Source organism: Ambystoma mexicanum, chromosome 3p (assembly GCF_040938575.1).
Source record: "Ambystoma mexicanum isolate Mex_15411 chromosome 3p, UKY_AmexF1_1, whole genome shotgun sequence".
NCBI classification, from domain to species: Eukaryota; Metazoa; Chordata; class Amphibia; order Caudata; family Ambystomatidae; genus Ambystoma; species Ambystoma mexicanum.
Genome location: NC_090925.1, coordinates 918,942,282 through 918,956,893, shown reverse-complemented (window position 1 = coordinate 918,956,893; position 14,612 = coordinate 918,942,282). Strand labels below are relative to the sequence as shown.

At 49.2% G+C, this 14,612-nt stretch overlaps 1 long non-coding RNA gene across 5 annotated transcripts in view; it reads right to left on the bottom strand.

The window, feature by feature from the left end:
- Positions 1–14,290, bottom strand: part of LOC138581115 (uncharacterized) — a 114,414-nt gene extending 100,124 nt beyond the window's left edge. Inside the window, exons 1-3 of one of the 5 annotated variants that reach the window (XR_011304441.1) lie at positions 14,166–14,290; positions 10,293–10,391; positions 9,881–9,965 (exon numbers count right to left, since the gene is read on the bottom strand). This is a non-coding gene — a long non-coding RNA (uncharacterized lncRNA). Of the gene's footprint in view, positions 1–9,876; positions 9,969–10,292; positions 10,392–13,784; positions 13,866–14,165 lie in introns of those variants that run through there. The other 4 variants (XR_011304442.1, XR_011304440.1, XR_011304443.1 and 1 more) reach the window with 4 other exon arrangements.
- Between the last annotated feature and the right edge of the window lie 322 nt (positions 14,291–14,612).

Sequence of the window (14,612 nt, the reverse complement as noted above, 5' to 3'; positions counted from 1 at the left end):
CACTTGCAAGTTGGACAGTGGCATACTGGTGAACTAGTGTGAAGGATTGGCCTGCCTTTCAGAAGCCAGCCATCACTATTGGGTTCAATGTTTGCAATAGCCAACCACAGATTTTCTTCCAGCTTTGACCAATATTTAGTCTTTAGGGCTGCAAGTGTTGAAAATCCAATCTTGCAAAGGTACGAGGTGCAGAAAGTTAACAGTACATTGACACAGAGTAGGAAAATGCAATGTGCAAAAAAACAACCAAGGACAATTTTTTGAACTGGCTCTCCAGTAGGTGGCCAATTTGAAGTTCCATTAGTTCCTCCTGGAGGAGTATTGGGAGGTGGGTGGCCCCTAGGAAAGGCTAGGATAGGCTGAACCACTCATTGATGCTACAATTGTCCTCTGGAAAGTACTTTTGAGAGTGGTTCTGATATGATATGGTTTCCCATTAGATCAGCAACACATGAAAAGATCATACTCCGCCTCCTCAAGAGCATCTGCTAATAATGGAAACGCATCGGAATGCAGACATTAAACCTCCTCCTCCTCCAAAGCTCCAACTTCTTCTTGAATGCCATTTTAGCGTTCATAGACAATTATGTGGGGTTTTTTCTGTGCCTTGCAGGGAGAGGTTTTAAAATGTAGCTTTTCAGAGAGGTCGCCATAGTAATCTAACAGTACAAGCCAGTGTGAATCACACAGAGGCACTTCTTTCGTCTGGTCTAAACCCAGGTGAAAGCGTCTCACTTTGTTCCCGAGTTCCTAAACACAATTGAAAACCTTTCCCCCTGGAGAGCAACCTGACCTCAGTGTGAAACAAGCATCATGTTCAGCACCAATTTCTGCACATAATGTGGCAAAAAGGCGAGCGCTTGTGCAGTGCATCTTAATAAAATGTACAATCTTTACAACAGAAGTCAGTACCTCTGAAAGTTCTTTTCCCATATTGCGCACAGGCAAAGCTTCCCGGGGGATCACGCAGTGTGTCCACAATATATGTGGAGCTACTACCAACACTTTTGCTTTTTACCCAGTTCTAGCACCAGACATTGAAGGAGCACCATCCAAGCAAATACCAACACACACCTCCCACTTTAGGCAGTGGGAACAGGAAGTAGTTAACAATGTCAATGACTATAGATGCAGTTGCTCTGCCCTGAATTAGTTTACAAAATATTTCTCCAATATTTCAAGGACGATATCAATTCTGTACTGATAGAAGAGGACAGGTCAGTGATGCGGCAGAAAATTTTGGTGTCAGACATAAGGAGACTGGTAAGATTTTATTACTTGTCGAGGATATTAACTCTCTTGTCCAATAGAGTATCTGTGATACCTCTCGACACACATACTCACTTATATACATTGGTCATTTTTTCAGACAGGACTTTTCTGCGCATTCGATTCCCTTCCCTTTCCGAAAACATGTGATCTCAGACTGTCATGCCATTGTGCATCTGACCACGGTAAGCACCGTGATCAGACTCTACATTCTCCCACTAGGAGATTTCTCAGACATGCATTAATAGCCCCTAAAATAATACTCTAATGTTTGCAACCCAACAGACTCCTGATTTGTCGTCCTGTCCCATTTCTCTTGACAGAACACATAGGACCTTCCATGTTCACTTGGTGTCTTCCGTCCTGATGAAGGCCAACTTAACAACGGCTACCGAAAGATAGCGCTGAGGCCGAAACACTTGTGTTGACCTATCCCTCTTCTGTCCATTACTTTTGTTACAACTTTGTACCAATGTTTTGTGTACTGCAATTGTTTTCTTGATTGGTTATGCTACACTCAGTAAGAGTGTTTTTGAAATATCATTGCCATATTTGTGACACAACTACGTGATGTTGGGACATGCTATTTATGTACTATAACGACGTGCTTCATGTAGGTTTCATGTACCAGTGAGTAGCCCATGTCTTTCCCGTGTGTAAATAACAATGGCTACTAAATTTTACAATAAGGATTAAAGTTGCAGGCATTAATATTTACTGTCTTGTTTACCGACCATCAGGTCGGTAAACATCAGCTGTTTCGCTATTTTGGGTTCACATGCTTTTGCTCATTTGTGTTTAATATAAGTTTACCTACTATGGTAGAGCTAGGCATTAACCAGGTGCCCTGTTTTTTTCAGTACGTCAGACATAAGGATACTTTTGCATTTCTCAGGTGACAGCGAGAATTGTTGGCAGAATTACTTTCAGCATCTGTAAAGGGCTTTTCGCCCCAGATAATTTGGCAAGAAGCTTCCAGAGCATTTGCAGGTACTGAGGCCACGTTTTAACAGTGTCTTTTTGCTTGTGTATGCCTTGCAGCTGCCGTACAAACAAATCCCTGGTCTTTTTTGCTAAGGTTTTGTTTTCAAATGCTGCCTTAATATTGTTGGCTTCAGGCTTGCTAATGTAGCGCCACAAACCACACACTGGAGCTTAACTTGTCAGCCATTGCGATACATGGGAACCCAAAATGCAAAAAGGACATATTTCTGTGTTTTTGCATTTCTCGTGTCTGTTTCCACCTCTCCTTCCGCTTTTCGTTTGAGATTCCTACCATCTTTGGGCACTAGGAAACTATCCAGTTCTATGTGTTATTTCTGCATTTTAACACCCAAAAACAAAAAAGACTGATTTTTTTTCCCCGCCCGTTTTTGTATTGGCTTTTAAGTGCGGAAATCACATACTGCCGCCCTCCTTCCCCACCCACTCATTAACTTGTCAATCACCCGGGGCGTGGCTTGGACGGCCATGTAGGAGGCTGTGCTTTCGTGGAGCTCCGTAGATCCTGAACTGATCCTGTGGAAATGGAGCGCGTGCGACGACCAGCCGGCGCTGAAAAATTACACAAAAGTGTATGAACATTGTGGTGCCACTCGCTGAAGGTTTGGTGGGTGAGGAAGGCTCGGATCCCGAGTTATTCCCACTGTGTTGCCGCGGGTCCCGGATCGGGGACACAGACAAAATGGCAGCCAGAACAAAGAAGAAGGCAGGAGTCACGGGGGTGCCGCTGCAGTCGCGTGCTTAGGACCTGCAGGGCCCCTGCGGCAAACTTTCCGTTCGTCGCCCGAAGGCAGACTGAGAAGCGGAGCAGGAGCGATGGGAGAGCGCACGTCGGAGGCTGCAGGCATCCACGACAGGATTGACCCATGGGCTGCAATGCAGCCGAGATCCTGCTGAGCGACCTGCCTGCGGTGACTGGGCCCGTGGTGGAATTGCTTAAACGCCACCGGCACCCAGGAAGATACATTGTTGCTGCGCAGTGGGGAGTGGGGGAGGCCAGCGTGATCCTTACTGGCAATAAAGTCGCCGCGGATCCTGCGAGCGGCGAACTCGCGGGAGCGGCTGTTGCTGCGGGCCCCCTGGCACTGTGTATTCGCTCGGGGGTGTGGAAAGAAAAAACCCTGTTGGAACTGCCGACGGACAGTGGCAGATCTTCCGTGTGCCCTGCAGGCCCTTGAGCTGGATCGCCTGACAGGAGGGCACTTGTGTGCACCGGGGGGTGCGCTGGGCCCCCCCCTTGAAGACACTGGGCGCAGTGGAGGCCGTGCTACGGAAGGGCCCAACATAGACACGGCACACCAGATAAGTGTGCACTGGATTGCTGGTGCTGTGCCTGCATATTGGAGCATCGACACGGGCTTCCTGAACGGGCTGATCTGGACCTTTGTGGGCCCATTGCTGCCTACTGGGGCCCCCCTTTTTTGGTGCTCACGGGGGCCCTTCGGAATATGGGAGCGGGAGCACCATAGTTTAGACCACACCACACAACGGATGACTTTGTGATTGTAAAGAGGAGGCACCAAGGGACTGGGGAGCGCTGTTCAGGGATCATACACGGCAGAGCCCGGTAACATAACGCCGGGGGTGCGCAAGTACGTGGGAGGACACAGCCCACTCGGGGCGAGTGCTGCGGACAAGCGCAGGTTTAGACAGCAGTGGGTGGTCTGTGACCACACGAACAGTGGTGTGAGGAGAAGCACGGCGGGATCGGGCTCAACTGACGCAGCAGGATGTCCTCCAAAGTGGTGAGACCCCGGATCAAGCAGCCCACGATGGAGGCCTACGCCAAGTCGCCCCCGGGCGCGGAGGGGGGCAGAAGTAAAGAGACCACTGCGGCGGCGGCGGACCCACCGGGCACTATCCAGGAGGTGCTGGCAGCAATTGCTGACTTGAAGGTGGCCTGGGAAACGAAGTTGGGCCTAGCCATGAAAGAGCTGCAGGAAGGCCTAGACCTCAAGATCGGAGCGGTCCAGGAAGAGGTGAACCTGCTGAGACAGGACATGTGAACGATCACGGAGCGCACTGGGGCACTGGAGAAGGAGTTGGCCCCAAACACGGAGGCCTGCGCTGCACATGCTAAGGAGCTTCATGCCCTCGTGCAACGAGTAGGCAACCTGGAGGACAGAGCAGAGCAAGCAGAAGGGCGCGCCAGATGCAATTACATTCGCATAGTGGGTGTACCGGAAGGGATGGAAGGATTGAACCCCACAGAATACGTCGAAACCATGCTCTTGCAGGAGATTACAGGCGGGGAGTTGACCCAGGGGTTCGCGGTTGAAAGGGCGCATAGGGCCTTGACCAGGACACCGGCCCAAGGAGCCCCCCCCGCAGCCGCTGATCGCGAAGATCTTGAATTATCGTGACCGCGAGAAGATTCTCGAATTTTTCCGTAAAGGAGGAACGATAGAAAGGGGGTCAGCGAAAATAACGGCGTACCCGGACTACACGCTCCTTGTGCAGCGTAGTCGAATGAACTTCGGATCGGTGAAAAGGAGGCTCAGAGAAGCATGCCATCGCTAAATGGTGCTCTATCCCGCCAGGCTAAAGGTGTTTTACAAGAACAGATCCCTTTTCTTTGAGACGCCGACTGAAGTGATGGATTGGCTGGATATGCAGGGTCGACCTCAGGAACCGGATGTCCAGACGGAGGCGGCTGGAGATAAGTAGCACGTTGCGAGGGCACCCGTGGTGCCATAGTCATAACACTGGGACTGGAATATAGAATGGTATTGTGCTTGTGGGGAAGAAGTCATGGTATCTGCCGGCGGGTCCCTTTGGACGCACCTCTCCTAAAATAGATGACTGGGAGCTCCTGAAAGCGCCGACTGAACCCAACAGTAGTATACTTAGTTAGGTCACCGTTAGATTGGTGACGCCCTGCGGGGTCCTTGTTCTCGAATACGAGGCAGGTCCAGACTTGGGTAGGCCTGAGATCCAGGGATGGAGCTGGGCAATTGTTGGGGGTTGGTAGGGAGGGGGGGGTTTGTGTGCTGTGGTGTAGATTTGGGAGATGGGGAACGGGGGTTTTGTTTGTCAATAGTAGGGAGAGAGCCGGAAAACGAACGAGCAATGGGAGCATTAAAGGAAGGGTTAGGATGGGGACAGTCCGAATAGATGGCGTTGGGTAATCTCAAAGTTGTGACCTGGAATGTACGGGGCCTCAACAGCTACCTGAAACGGAATAAAGTGATGCTGTACTTAAAGAGGATGCGCATAGACATAGCCCTGCTGCAGGAGGCCCACCTTACTAGGGAGAAGTTGGAGGTGGTCAGGAGGAAATGGAAGGGCAATGTTGTAGGTACTGCGTACTCGGCGTATGCTAGAGGGGTCATCACCTGGGTGGCGCCGCATGTGCCGTTTTGGGTGCTTGGCTCCACGGTAGACCCGGAGGGTAAGATGGTGGCGGTAACGGGCCTCCTGGAAAACAAGGAAATGCACATCATAAACTTGTACGCCCCCAATAATGACACAGTGGCTTATTTTAGGACCCTTTACAGTAAACTTGGGCCCCTGGCAGGGGGTACGGTGGTGTGGGGGGGGGGGGGGATTTAATTGTACCCTGAATCCCAGGATGGATAGGTCAATGGACAGGAAAAACGGCGCCGGCGGCTAAAGCGCTGGGAACATTACTGAAAGACCTAGGCCTAGAGGATGTGTGGAGGAGGTTGCACCCTGTGGATAGGCAATCTTCACATTACGCAGCGCCACATGATTTGCACACAAGGTTAGATTATATATTTGTAACGGCTGAGATAGTGGGAGCGGAATATAAGGCCCGAGTATTATCCGACCACTCGCCCCTGGTGGTTTTGTGGAGACACCAGCCCCCAAGACAGCGGATCCCAACATGGAGCCTCAGGACCGAGGCGCTGCAGGACGAGGGGTTCCGGGAGGGTCTACGGGATGCCATCGAAGAATTTTTTGATATAAACACAGGAAGCGTACATTCAGTGGGCACTCTGTGGGAAGCGTTTAAAGTGGTGGTGCGTGGGGTAGCCATCTCCGAGGCTAAAGGGCTCCAGGGGGGTATAGAAAGGGAACTCCAAGAAGCGGAAAGGGAGCTGGAGGATCTCACGCGTTGTGAAAACACCGCCCATAATAACAGAACCAAGATAAAAGAGCTACGGGTGTCCTGTAGTGCACTCTGGGATAGGCTGTGCAGACTCAATTACAGGAAATACACAGAGAGGATACATGCGGGGGGCGACAAGCCAGGCAGATTGCTGGCCTGGCTGTATAAGAGTGCGATCCCCCGCTCGGTGATCAGTGAGGTTAGGGATGAGGGAGGTTGCATTTGCAACACCCAAGATGGGGTAAACAAGGAGTTCCTTAAGTTTTACAGACACTTGTACGAGGACACAGGGGAGGATGTGCGCCGAGACATACTGGACACATTGGAGGACATAGAGTTGCCCACCCTGGATGACCTAGAACGCGCAGAATTAGACGCACCTGTCACCTCAGATGAGCTGGAGGTGGTGATTCAGAATCTGCCCACATGCAAGGCACCTGGTTCAGATGGGTTGCCTAGTGAGTTTTACAAAACATATAAGCAGAAGCTGCTCCAGCCACTGCTTGCCACTTTCAACGAGGCCTATGAGCAGGGGGAACTCCCATTGGCTCTTCGCGAGGCTGTGATCATCCCACTCTTGAAACCAGGTAAGCGAGCTGGCCATAGTGTCGTTAGACGTGGTCAAAGCCTTCGATTCGGTAAGATGGCCCTGGTTGAAAGCGGTCCTGAGGGGATACGGAATGGGACCTGGATACCTCAGGTGGGTCCAGTTGCTATACAGCGCCCCGATGGCGAGAGTGAAAACGGGGTCCACGGTCTCAGACACCTCGCAACTTAGTAGGGGGACCAGACAGGGATGCCCCTGGTCACCCATGCTATACATACTGGCATTAGAGCCGTTGGCGATAAGCCTGCGACAACAATATGGGAGTGTGGGCATAAGCACTGTCAGTGGTAGGCACCGGATATCACTATATGCGGATGACATGCTTCTTTACTTGCGTTATCCGGAAGAAAATCTGCAGTATGTGTTGGAGGTAATGGAACGGTACGCCACCCTTTCGGGCATATCGGTGAACCCCAGAAAGTCTAGTCTGTTTCCTTTGAGCAGATATAGGAATGTCCCATCGCAGAGGTTGCCTATCCTGCCAATACCATGGCAGACAGAGACATTTAGGTATTTGGGAGTAAATATTTACCACAAGATCGAGGCGGAACACAAAAATAACACGGAAAGAGCGATAGAGGGGGATCAAGAATAGCATGGTGTTTTGGGCTAGATTGCCCCTGACTATGATGGGGAGAGCGGCCTTGCTCAAGATGGTGGTATTGCCTAGACTCTTGCACTTTTTCGTGAATGTCCCGTTTTTGATACCCAGAAGCCCATTCGTGAAACTTCACAGCGTGTGCAGGGATTTTGTATGGGGTAACTCCAGGAACAGGGTGGCCCTGCGGAAGCTTCAGAACCCGTATGACAAGGGGGGTATAGGCCTGCCAAATTTTGAACTCTATTACCTGGCGGGGCAGCTGCTGTATGTAGCCAGGTGGCTTTCGGCGGAAGATTCGGCAGAGGCTAGGCTTCTGCGTGGGGATTCAGCCCCATACTTTTTGAAGGAAGTGGTGTGGTTGCGTAGAGACAAACTGGTGGGCAGGGGCGGCTGCTGAGGCTGAGCTGGGAGATCTGGCAAAGGACTTGGAGGATGATGGGGGATTTGGAGCCGTACTCCAGCAGGCCCCACTGGTGGCACTGTGCGGGAGCGACGCTCAACTACTCGAATCGGTCCAGAGATACTGGGAACAGGTAGGCCTGGCCACCCTCTGAGACATATGGCAGGAGGGGGAGGCATTGGACTTCCAGAGGTTGCAGGAAGAGACGGGGATGCATGGTGGCCAATATATAACTTACGCTAGGCTTGTGAAAAAGACCAGAGAAAGATGGCCCGAGACAGTGCTAGCAGAGGATCCTGATGCCTCCCTGGAAACCATGTATGATGTATCAGAGGGCAGGCACGAGATATCGAAGATATATGAGCTCCTGTGAGTTAAGGGCGGGGAAGGAGTTGCTCCAATTAAGACTGGATTGGGAAGAGGAGGTGGGAGGACCCATGACAGAGGGGCAATGGGTGTGGGCTCAGAGGTACCATAAAAAGGTGTCCCGGAATGCGAGATTCCAACAACTTCCAACTGTACGTTACTCATAGGGCTTACCTGATGCCCGGGAAGATTGCAAAGTTTGGGGGACCAGCTACGCAGCAATGCCCCAGGTGTGGGGAGGTGGATGCGGGGCTGCTACACATGTTTTGGGCGTGCCCGGAAATGCTCAGATTCTGAGATGAGGTTAAAACGAAACTGGCTGGTGGGGGAGTGGTGTTGGATGTGGAATCGGCCTGGTCATGCATGCTTGGGCTTTTTCCTAGACCCCGGCATTCAAAACACATGAGCAAGATGAAGGACTTGGCTTATGTTTTGGCCAAGCGCAGGATTGCAATGGGCTGGAAGGCGACCCATAGACCTAGGGTGGAGCTATGGTGGGCGGACCTCTTGAAATGGGTGGAAGCTGAATCTGTTGTCTGGTTTGAAGCGGTCACCAGGGGGGGCGAGGAGGAAGTAGGGTCCCTGCTGACCTGGCGGCAATTGGTGGCCTCTATGGCAAATCCTTACCAGGGCAACAACGGAACAGAGGACTCGGGTGATGACCGCTTAAGTATTGTGCCACCTGATAATGCTCCAGTAGAAGACATGTGCGAATTGGCTCTAGTTTAAGGGGGGGGGTTAGTTGGGGAGTTCTAATGGAAATATGATGGTCTAATGATGTTTTTTGCGTATTGAAACAGTTGTAATGTGTTTCGTTTGCTTTTGAAAATATAATAAAAATATTCCAAAAAGAAAAAAAAAAAACTTAGCACCCCCCGAACTCCCAATTAACCCACCCACACCCAACACATGCATCCTACCCACATGCGCACACACATACAGTCCAAAATTCACCTCTGCCTCCTGTGACGACTCTGCTGGGGCTTACAGCGCCTGTCAGCCCCTGCGCGCACTCGTGTGCGACAGGGGTTTGACAAGTATGATAGTTTGATTTGATTTAGAAAGACCGCTCTGTACAGTCTTTCTAAATAGACCCCACCACCCGCATTGGTACAGTGAAAAAGATATTTTCACTTAGTACCAACGATCCATCTAAAAAAAGAGCCTGACTCTGAAAACATTGCAAACCCCCATGTTATGTCATGTAATTTTTTTAAATGCATTTCAAGTTTTCAAAAATTAAAAATGCTTTAAAAGATTTAAAATGACAAACACCACATAAGATTTCAAACGGACCACGTGAAAAGGCGGGGGGACTCAGCAGAAATGGGTCAGAAATGCTGCTTGGAATAAAAGAAATACACCACATTGATACAAGTCTCAGAAGACTCCCTGTTCAGATCGTGAAGTTCTACGTAAAATTTTGTCTTGAAGTGTGGTCCTGGACTAGGCCACAGATTGGCAGCGAAAACCACACCAGGATGTACATTGCACGGGGCCGGTATAAACCTTTAGCACTTCTACTCAATCAATGTTACATAGGGAAAATAAATGCTTACTTGCCTGCATGACTGGGTAAAGTGCTTCACAGGATTTTTCTTTCGGGGACACAGGTGGTTAGGTTGACACACCGACGCTTGGAGCGATGCTGCTGCAACGAAAACAGTTAGTCAAGGATACATGGGTCTACCTGCGACTTCAAAAATGAGCAGGGGTTAAAATCCAGCTCTTGGGTGTTAGGCATAAGCAGGACGTAACGCTGGGAAACCAGGAGAGAGTACACAGTGCACTGTAAATGCAACTCCCACATGAGACGTGAACTTTCAGTACCGCCCCAAACTGGACATGAGAACGGAACAGCCTCAAAAATAGGTTTGAAATCACTGATTGCGACTCCTACTATACCTTTAAAATGACCCCACCATCACCCACAGCAGAATACGGTCAATTTAAAAAAAAAAAAAGACATTCTTACCGTCGGCAAGTCCTAATACAGATGTCAGGATTTTTTATGGTGCCATTGCTGCTGTGGACTTCGCTGTCCATGATGGGATGATTGAGCCAATTTGTGTTCCTGCGATTGAAAAGGTACAATAAAAAAAATAATTATAGATGTACCAGATTGACCGTGCCAATATTTGCGAACTACACTCTGCCAGTCGGCACACATCCTCCCCCCGCACACAAAAGGGGCCTAGGGTGCAAGGTCCAACTGGGAAATCTCCAAAGTTATCTATAGCACAGTCCACCCCAGCTGGCAGAGAGAGCAGTCAGAGCACATACCTGAAAACGTGACTCATACTCAGTCACAGAGACAAAAAAAATAATAGAGCGAGTGAGAGAAAGAGCATCAGCTTGTTATATTTTACCCTTAACAGCTGAGAGGTCCAACCTGCTGGCATTCCAATCATTCATCTACATATCTTACATAGAATACGACACGGTAGTTCTTAACTCACCGAGCTAACTTTCGGAAACATCGAATAATAGCCATGTAGCTTATACTGCAGTTAGGTGACCTGCCATGCCAGACACGAGGGCACCTGGCTTCTCTGCAACATATGGTGCTGCATGCAGGCGAAGGCCTGGCACCCACAGCAGGATGATATACATGAATTCCACTTTAAATCACTTCTATGGCAGCGGTGCACCCAAAGTACTGTTGGTAATGCAGTGATTTTAGTACATCAAGGGATGCATAGACTTGCTCTATAGTAGATGGCTACCGGGGTAGCTCAGCAGGTTGACAGACCATTGCTGAGACTGTGTTTAGGGAATATATACAAAACTTGTTAATCAAATGACTTTTTGTAATTACTTATAAAAAAAAGTAAGTGCTATAAAAAGTGTTTGGCCAAGGGATGGGTTGGGGTATTTCTGCCTCCGTTGGCACCCATGAACCCAGTTTAATTTCCTAATAACTGCTGTCAGCACAACGAAAGCATTTATTTGTAAACATAACATCTTTATAAAACATAACCTGTGATAAAACACAAAGCAAGGGGCACACAAATTAAAAAGAGTATTGGTGTGGTGCTCAAGAAAAAAAAACATCTCAAAGAAAAGTTTCAGCAGCGTTTTTTAGTTTGGAAATAACGTTTTTCCTTTGAATGTGTAAAACGCACATTTGAACAATAATGTGTCCAACATGTAGAATGCCTGCTTTCAACAGTGAACACCCCTGCCCCCGCCACAGTGATGTTCATGGCCCATCGATTTCTGTGGTGTCCCTTTCAGGACAGAAAAAACCAACGGGATGAGCAAACAGAGCTAGGAAATGCGCAAGTGATGGCTGAGGAAAGGACCACAGCTTAGATTAGGTAACTGAGCGTCCAGCTTCCCTCTGCAAAGCTGGGGGCTTGGTAAAGCCTGGTCATGGCTGAGGCAGGCAGGGTCCCGAGATCCGGCCAGACATCTGATGCCGGATCTCAGACCCGGCCAGCGCCGTCCCATGGACCAGAGGGGTGACCAGGCAGAGGGACAGCCAAAGCAGGGGGACCAGTGTTGTACGATATCTGCTCCCCCACGGCAGATTGCTGGAGAGCCCAACAATCTGCTGTGGGGGAGCTGGATATCATACAACACTGGCAATGCATGCTTCCGGCGCCGCTCGCCTTTTCTTCCCCTATGGCCAAGCAAGGTCGGGGAACAGAGGGATAGGGGCGCAGGGGGAACCAGCATTGCAGTGATCTGGCCCCCCTGCTCACCTTTCCCACGCGTTAGTCTTCGTGGGTACAAAGTGAGAGAGGAAAGCAGAGTGACCGAGAAAGGCCTGAACGCTTGCTTCCCGGCACTCCCTCCAACTGTGGTGCATGCCGTTGTAGTGAGCCCATTGCTGTTTTAACAGTGAAAGCTGTGTTGCGCAGATAACGGCAGCGCTGGTCATTGGGCCGGCTCTCGCCGGACCCGAGATCCAGCACCAGATGTGTAGCTGGATTCGCGGGATCCGGCCAGAGTCAGCCACTGCAATCCCATGCTCTGCGCTGGGTTACTTTGTTAAAAAAAGAAAAGAAAGCGCCCGCTGCCTCGCGGAGTGGGGGGGTGGAGCAGCTCATTGCCGCCATGAGCTCTCTGATGGCTGCGCCCTCCTACGTGTACACAGTAGGACTTCGAAAAAGGTCACGGCTGCAGGAAAAGCAAACTAACTTCCTCTGTCAGGTTCACCAGGGGAAGTAAAGAGTACTCAGCCATGACCCGGTTTATTTATGCAATGTTTGTCGGATACATGGACCCGTTATTAATTTATTTATGCAATATTTTGTCAGATACTTGTATCTGACAAACATTGCATAATAAAATAAGTATACAGGTAGCTGACAAACATTGCATGAATACATAAATACCACTATTATCATTTACACTATTTCACACGATGCAGCCACCCAACTGCTTTCAGAGGGGAGCTGCAGGAGCTGTGCAGGGTGTGGTTCAAGCAAAAGAAAACGTTGCTTATGGCGAACAGAAATCAGCAGGTTTTAAGAATGAGGTTGCAGGACAATCCATCGGTTTAAACCAGGATTTCCCCATAGATTATCTGCTCTTTCGCCATAGTAATTGCTCTTCTGAATGATTCTTTCACAGTCTGCTTAAAATACTCCTCTGTATGAGCTCAGATCACAGTGTAGACTAACACTGCTGTTGGTAGTTAAGGTGCACAGATGGCCGGTACGGTTTGCTCCCATGTACATGTGCGGGTCAGACTGGGCCATAAAATGGCCTTAGGTACCAATGAAAAAGTGGCCCATAGTTGTAAATGGCAATTCATTTCTGACCCTGTTTGAATAGTACCCAATGGGGGAGTTTTTTAAAAAAAATAAAATGGGATGCAAATTGTGCATTTTAAAGACTATTTACTCAGCAACACTGGTCAAAACTATTATTCCCATAGTAAAGTAAAGTAACGTCACCAGTGCCATGGAAATGGAATTGATATATAGTTGGGAAAAGCAGCATGAAAGAAATTGCACCATTTTAAACTATAATTTTGGACATTTCCTTTGATCGGAGATCAACTGCCAGCTACGCCCCCCAAAACCCTGCCTCTTTGGGCACCGCCCACTTCAACTTCGCCCCACCCCGGCTCTTGTGGGACCCCCCCAAATTGTTTCCATTTCCTCCACTGGATAAGGGTGAAGATGGCAGTACAATCCGACTTGTTGCTGGCAGGCGAATCTGCCCTAAAAATCCCTCGGTGTGTGCGGCGTCACAGCCATAAACCACTTCTGTTTGGGGGTGGGTGGAGATACCAGCCAAGAAGACGCACAAAAATCTGCGGTTAGTAAAACTAAAAATAGGAAAAACCCACGCCTCCGATAGTTGAAAGAAAGAAAGACAACCCCATCAGTGTTTTGTTCCGCCCTGTTCCCCTCCCTTGCCTTGTCGCGCTCTGAAACACCTGTGTACAATATACCTGGTGCTTCTCCTAGATGAATAAGTGCATTATAAATGCGCAATAAAAAATAAATACCTGCCCGTGACAGCGTGGAGGGATCCTTCCCCCGTAATCCTATTCCATCCTAAACACGTAGAAGTGCCATGTGACAACGTCACAACGACGTAACAGAAACGTGTCATTACGCCGTAAAGGCATTTCAGAAAGTATCGGCAAACGTTTAAACAAACACAATACTATCGGGTCTCATAGGGACTTTAAATGTGTGATTGATAATGAAAGCAATACAAGCCTCAATTTAGTCTTCTCTTCCACACATTGCAAAGGGGGTAAATGAACAATCCCCTCACAGGAGAATCCCAAATCGCCCCACATGCAGAAATAAATAACTGAACTGTTATGCTGGAAATTCGTACCCAAATGCCGTCTGTCTGCATAAGACACATATCCCCATACCTGCCTAACATCCGGAATTTTTCCGAAGACTCTGGAATTTTAGGCATTTCTCCAGATCTCCGGAAAAGACCCTGCAAACTCAAGAATTGTGTCCTTTCCGGTCCGTCATATTATCCACCTTCTTCTTAATTATCGGATATTCTCCACCTGATTGGCTGCTGCTGGTAGTCAATCCGGTGGAGAAGTGGACGGGACCAGAAACGACGCAAAATGTTCGTGCTCACTGCCTGCACCACTATATGAGTCCGCTGCTAGCGGCCAGCATTGTCTGACTCTTTCTTTCCTTTGCCTCAATGCGACCGCCGTAACAATACGGCTTTCAATCGTTTCATTGGATTGAAAGCAGCATTATTTCGGCTGCGGCACCACCTTCATTTTGCTTAGTATAGCATTGAAAATCATTCATTCAATGCTATAGTAAGCAAAATGAAAGCAGCGCCACCGCCA